This window comes from Apodemus sylvaticus, chromosome X (assembly GCF_947179515.1).
Source record: "Apodemus sylvaticus chromosome X, mApoSyl1.1, whole genome shotgun sequence".
NCBI classification, from domain to species: domain Eukaryota; kingdom Metazoa; phylum Chordata; class Mammalia; order Rodentia; family Muridae; genus Apodemus; species Apodemus sylvaticus.
Genome location: NC_067495.1, coordinates 139,024,268 through 139,031,515, shown reverse-complemented (window position 1 = coordinate 139,031,515; position 7,248 = coordinate 139,024,268). Strand labels below are relative to the sequence as shown.

At 34.5% G+C, this 7,248-nt stretch overlaps 1 pseudogene; it reads left to right on the top strand.

Moving 5' to 3' along the window:
* The first annotated feature begins 2,807 nt into the window (after positions 1 to 2,807).
* On the top strand, positions 2,808 to 3,611 carry LOC127675689 (developmental pluripotency-associated protein 4-like; annotated as a pseudogene).
* Positions 3,612 to 7,248: the final 3,637 nt, after the last annotated feature.

Here is a 7,248-nt window from a genome sequence, read left to right as displayed (position 1 = left end):
TAATACTACTCAAAACATACCATGTCGGCATGCAAACAGTCTGAAAAATAAATATTACTGAATGATAGAGGAAGGCTGATCTGAAGCAGAATTCCCATAAAAATTTTCAGTTATATCTCATTTACCTCACATGTTCTGTTAATTATGACAGTTCTATAGACAAGGTAGAGAGAAGTTGAAAGCATTATTCTATGCCCAGTTCTATGGGACTATAAATAAGATCAGCCACTACAAAAGTATGCATCAAAGCTCTTTTACTCTTTTCTTTATTTTGTTAAATCCTTCAAACTTTTGTGAACAAATATTCATCTAAGGTATTCTACCATTCAATAAGCATAAAGTACTGAACAACTAAATAAGGTTATATATCTATGGAATCTATTCTTCTTGGTGAAGTGGAAGTAAACACATGAATGATGTAATAGTTTTTCCATTTCTATGATAAAGACAATGGCAAAAATAGCTTTGTAGGCTGTTGTAGTTTGAATATGCTTGACCTATAGAGAGTAGCACTGTTAGAAGTTGTGGTTTTGAAGGAGGAAGTGTATCACTGTGTGTGTGGGTGAGCTTTGGAAGTCTCTTCATATGCACAGGTTCTACCCGTTGTAGAAGAAAGCTTCCTCATACCTGCAGGAGGATACCATTTTCCTTCTGACTCCCTTCTGAGCAACATGTAGAACTCTCAGCTCCTTCTCCAGCATTGTGTCTTCCTGCATGCTGCTATGCTTCCTGCCATGACGACAATGGACATAACCTCTGAACCTGTAAGCCAGTCCAGTTAAATGTTGTCTTTACAAGAGTTGCCTTGGTCATGTCTCTTCACAGTAATGGAAATTCTAAGACAGGGTTTAAGGGTTTATTTGGCTTATAAATCTTGATGATACACCATCTCTGATAAAGCCAATGCAACAGCTAAAGCATAACAGGAACCTGGAATCAGAAACTGTTGTGGGGAACATAGTGGAGCTCTGCTTACTGACATACTCTGCACTGCTCACTCCGTTTCCTGTTTTCTACAACACAGACCATCTGCCAAATATCCTGGATCCTCCCACATTAACAAGGAAATACTAACAGCCTTGCCTACAGGCAAGTCTGGTGGTCAATTGGAGAAAGATTTGACAAAATGAGTCAGTGATAAGATACACCAACCCTCATGAGAACAGACAGGAAAGAGGCTACTTAAAAGCAGTGCAGCAAGACAGATGAAATGATGAATTCAGTTGAGTTCAGTTGAGTTCATGCAGTTCCATTTGGTTCCATTCCGTTCATGTAGTCAATGCAGTATATTTCAGTTTGTGGAGTTCAGAGGCAGTTTTTCCAAGCAGAGCAATTCAAGTTGACAAAAACAGGCAACAAAATAAATGGTTAAATATATGAATACATGGTGAAATAAATAAGAGAAGTAAGTGGAAGCTGAGAGAGGTCAATTTGAATCTTGCACACAGATCTTATCTTATCCTTTCATTTGAGGAAATAAAACCAACATTAATGCAATAGAAACCCAACTCACATGTATAGCAACTAGAAGGCACTTCACAACCTGGGCCCATACCTGCCTGTCCACATGCCCTCCACCTTCCCGTCTATACTCTAGCCACAGGAACATTCCAAAGAGGACACATTTCCCCCTCATATTCCTCTGCCCTATATGCTCTTCCACAAAATTTTTGTATGGATAATTCAGTTATGTGAGCTGTGTGTTAGAAAGAATGCCACCTCTTTAGGGAAGTTTTTTTTACTGCTCAGTCTAAAATAGTCACAATCCAGACTCTACTCAATTACCTTGCTCTATATTTTTCTTTTAAATTTCATAGCACTTACAACTCTATAGATTTCTGCCTACTTACATTGCTTGCTTCACCATTTGTTCATGTATTTAACCTCCATCAAAGCTCTTAAAAATACAAACTAATAATTACCTCACTATCCTTTATAACGCTCATGATTATGTACCTAAACAAATAAAATTCACATTACAATACCCATGTTAATTGGGGAATTAGTTATAACAAAGTAAGAAAAGTAAACTCGGAAAAGAAGTAGAAAGGAGGATTATCATATTTTTAAATAATACCACATTCTGTTACATAAATATTAAATGCTTTCTTAGCTATACGAAGTATGTTATAGAAGATGAAGGAGATGAAGCATAGAGGAAAATTTGTTATGAAGAAGGATAAAGGAAAGACAAGGGATACAGTTCAGTCTAGTTTTCTTGCATATTCTTTATTTATACCATCAATGTACACTAATACAAAATAAAATTTAAAAAGTCATGTGAAAGAAAATTCTATATGAATACTAAGTAGGAGTCACGTCTATTATAAACACAGGTGTGAAGCTTTCATTCATATTTCAATTTTTGCCTGTATTTTGCATTAATGTATGAGAAAAAAATGATGTAAGTTCTATCCATACTTGAAAACTGATTGAGTAAATGTTAATGATGAGAGAGCCAACTTGCAAAAACAAACAATCAAACCCCCAAACCTTAATTTATATAATTATTACATTGCAGAATTCTAAAGTCTACCTTTCACCAAGAGAAATTTCATAGCATGGGGTGGGGTAAGAAACTATAATATCATGAATGGAGCAAAGTATCAGACAGAATGTGTCTTCTAGTTACCTTAGAAATGAAAATAACCAGGCAACTACTAAATCAAGTCTTTTAAATATCATTGACTACCTAAAACAAAGCAGCAACACAGTACATAAAGAATTAAGAACACAAAAAAAGTTATTAAGAATTACAATGAGGAAGCTGGAAGAACCTTCTTTCGAAGGTTTCATCTAATCTTAAGATGGAGACTGCTGGAAGCAAGAAGCAGAGCACAGAAGAGCCAAGGGAAGTAGAATGCCAGATGTCTTGTCAACCAAACATGTTTTCTGCCAAGACTAAAGCAAAGAGGAAAAAGAAAAAAAAAGTCAGAAAAAGATCAAAGTTGTAAACCAAAGGAGAAAAAAGGCACAAGCATAAGATCCAGAGAGGCCAGGACACATTCATAGGAAGGTTCTACTTCCTCTTTTTTCTACAGCTTATGCCTCCAGTGAACCTGAGTCACCAAGATGTTTTGCGGGCATGGTGTCAGGATATGAAGCTGAGCAGCAAAGGCTAGCCCAAATCGACAAATATTCCCGACTCAGTCAGAGACCAGGTAGAAGACGTCTCACCAAAAAAAAAAAAAAAATAAATAAAAAAAAAATAAAAAATGAAGACTGAACAAGGGGATGAGTCTCAGGTAACAGTTCCCCTTGAAAGGATCATGGTTGTGACTACATCTGCCTCTGAAGCAGTATTGGCATCTTGGGCCAGAATTACGGCCAATGCTGAGAAGTTCAAGGCAGTGCTGTCCAATGCGACATCAGTAAGCTATGGGAAAATGTGGTATGTGGTTCATCGGACATGCCTTACTGGGAACTCAAGTGGTTGGGGTGCGCTACAGATCCATGCTGGCCAAGCCTGGGTACCTGATAACAAAGGGAAAGTGATTGCCCTCTTCTTACTTCTGGCATGCACATTTCTACCACCACACCTGGAGGACAATATGCTGTACCCCAAGTGTGTTCATAGGAACAAGGTCTTAACTAAGAGTCTTGAAGGATAAGGACAGATCTCTTAAGTTTGGGCTAGATGCTGGCATTACTCACTCTTGTGGCATGATCACCAGAACTGCAGCTGACACTGAGATCAATGGAAATCCACATCTATGCCTTTGAAGGTGCCTTTCTCACCCAGAAATTGTGGGATATTTTAAGATAGTTGATGCTTTAGTACAAGACGTTTGGAAAAAGCCAGTGAGGCGACTTCTGCTCATTTTGATGACTGAAAACTGGGTGTGACCTCTTACTCTTGTGTGAAGATAAGAGTGTTCTCTTTATTTTGCTACAAGTAGGTCCTGGGGAAGGAGTATGACATCTCCAGATACAATAGTTGCTAGTCCTGTCACCAGCGCAATGGAGTCATAGCCAGGTCACCAGTCAACTATAAAGACTTAGATTGTGCCTATATGTGCTCTCTTCTCTGGGTTGTAGTATATTGTTAGAATATAGTACTTGGGTTTGTTTTCTCCTGTTATAAAATATGACACCAAATCTGGTTTGTGACTTTAAAAAAAAGAATTACAATGAGAAAAAATCATGCTTATTCTGCTGGTTAATATTCTAATATCTAAAATGGAAGATTTACCAGAAAGTTTAGAAGTAGCTTTAATGAGACAGAAGATACTATTGATGAAGATTAGACTATTTTGTATTTTAGGAGTCAGTAAGATAATGAATGAATAACTAACGAACCTGTGAGACACCATAAAGTCAATCTTTAAACTGTTGAATATCACAAGTCTCTATGTGAAGAAACCCAATTAATTCCGATTAAGAGACCCTTTTATTCTGTAAGACATTTGAAACCTCTACCTCAAACTCTTGAAATCATCAAGAAGACAGTACTTTTATACAGGGAATCCCAGACAAAACTATCTGCCAGTTTCTCAGCAGTGCAAATAATGCAGTTTGCCAAATAAGGCAGTAAAATAATATATGGAAAATTCTAAGAAAAATATAAATTTCTACTGAGAATTCTTTGCCACACAAACTCTCAATCAAAATTCCAAAATAATCAAAAGCTAGAGTTTATTACTAGTAAAAGCACTTTCAAGTAGATCTATAAGGTTGGAATTAAAAGACATAAGACTTAAAGCTATGTAAGGAAACATAGACTTCTGGCAAAACTAACTGTATAGGTAATATGCAAGAGTCAATATCATTGTCATTTCTGGCTTGTAATACCAGGTTTTATAGTCTATATAAGTTTAAAACAAGGGTTTTGAATAATAGTATAATAAGGCATAATTTTCAAAGAGGTAATTTTTAATATCATATGCCATGATATAGCTTGGATCCTAGGATTCTGGCTAGGCGTGAAAAGATGTGAAAGGCATACAGACATATACAAAGTGCAGTTAGGGTCAGGTGAAGTTTTTAACCATCACACATCAAAACTGGAATGTTTATTATGTATATAATAAAGCACGGAAGTGGTTGACTGATGTCTATAGGATCTCTGTGGTAAATCAAATTGAGAATATAAAGATTTAGTGAAGAAAGAATCCCCAGTTGCTACTCTTTTTCTTGGTCTGGTCCATGGCTTCAAGTCAAGCATAAGATGAAGATAAGGTCTGTGATATCTAGTTTTCTTTTTTACAACAATTAATAATGTTGTTCTAAGAGGAATGGATAATTAAATGTGATATATATATATATATATATACATATATACATACATACATTCAATGGAATACTATTCAACCATTACAAAAAATGAATTCAGGAAAATTTTAGACAAATGGATGGAACTGGAGAACATCATACCAAGTGAGGTAACCCAGTCTCAAAAGATCAATCATGGTATGCACTCACTAATAAGTGGATATTAACCTGGAAAACTGGAATACCAAAAACATAATCCACACATCAAATGAGGTACAAGAAGAACGGAGGAGTGGCCCCTTGTTCTGGAAAGACTCAGTGAAGCAGTCAGTATACGGCAAAACCAGAACAGGGAAGTGGGAAGGGTTAGGTGGGAAAACGGGGAGGGAAGGGGGCTGATGGGACTTTCGGGGAGTGGGGGTCTAGAAAAGGGGAAATCATTTGAAATGTAAATAAAAAATATATCAATAAAAAGGAAAAACTTTATATATATATATATATATATATATATATATATATATATATAAAATGTTCTATCAGTGATTAAATAACTGAAAATAGTGGTGAAAAGAGTCTATTCTAGTATGTAGATTTTAATAGTGTTGGTGAATAGAGTTTATTGTAGTATGTAGATTTTAATGGTAGTTCTTCTGCCACAATGCAAAAAACAAATTTTGTTTAAACATACTATTTACTTCAGAGACTTGCTTTTTATAAACAGAAAAATTTAAAAGATAGTGTTTGAGTCATACAAAACACAAACAATCACATAGAGAGAGACACACAGGCATACATGCACACACACACATGCACAGGCACACATACAGAGAAAGAGGCAAAGAAACAGACAGAGAAGTCTGAAAGTCCATGAGAAATTCAATAATAGTTTAAAAACGTGAAGTTTTTCAGAACTTTACCTTTTTAATATACTCATATTAATTTCACAGAATATTTAGTTTGAAATAATATCCAGTACTACATTTTTCAATTTACTAAGAAACATTCATGAACAGATCACTGTGTTAGAGTGAATAATTTTAACCATTCAATAACCATTTTATTTTTATGAGCACCTGCCTACAGTTCAATTGCCAAGTCTGAACTTGTGTTTTAGTTTTGTTAGGTCTTGCCACATTTTCAGTAACAACTTTGAAAGCTTATTGGGGGTAATAGAGTCTATAAACATGAAAAATCTAATTAAAATTCAGTAATAACTTTTGCCAGACTGCATTTTTCTTATCTCATATGAATTTTGAAGCATACTGTGCACAACTACATAAAAATCTGTATTATGAGAAAACACACATTTGCTGTAGTGATTACTTTTTCAAAAGACATTTTCTGGCAGCTGCAGGCACTCACACTTTTGAAACACTCTCATAGAAATCTTAGTCTATTCATAATGTAAAACTTTGCTAGGAAGAAATTAGATTTATTTAAAATCCTACACAAATTTATGAATAAGAAACAACATTTACATTTAATGTAGACTGTTAATTGTAAAGATATTATTTTATTTTAATTTGTGATTTTTATTAAAAGTCAAAAGAAATTACAGTTATTTTCAATCTAGATATTTTAACAGTTTCCTCACTATATATCAGATACTATGCTAAACACTAAACTTTTCATAAAATTTAAATAACAATCAATGTTTGTTTTTACAAGGCTTATTTCATAAAATATTAGGAATAATCCCATGAATAAATATTATTCCTGATCAAAAATAGTTCATTGAAGAAAATATGAAGTAAAATGTATCCCAGAGTAAAGAAATAAATCTTAATTCAGGATCAGAGAAGGATGTTACAAAAGGGGCAGATTTTTCTGAGATTTGAAAGATAAGATTTTCAAAGTGAAGTAATATTGGATACAAGAAGTAACACAAGTTTAAGCCTTAGAAATAGCATATCCATTAGCTTACAGATATACAAAAACAAAACAACATACTTCAGAAGAGACATTGACCTGTTGAGTATAAAAAGAAGTGAAACTTCAAAATATCAAGATCCAAATCTTGTATGTCTTTTTACAATA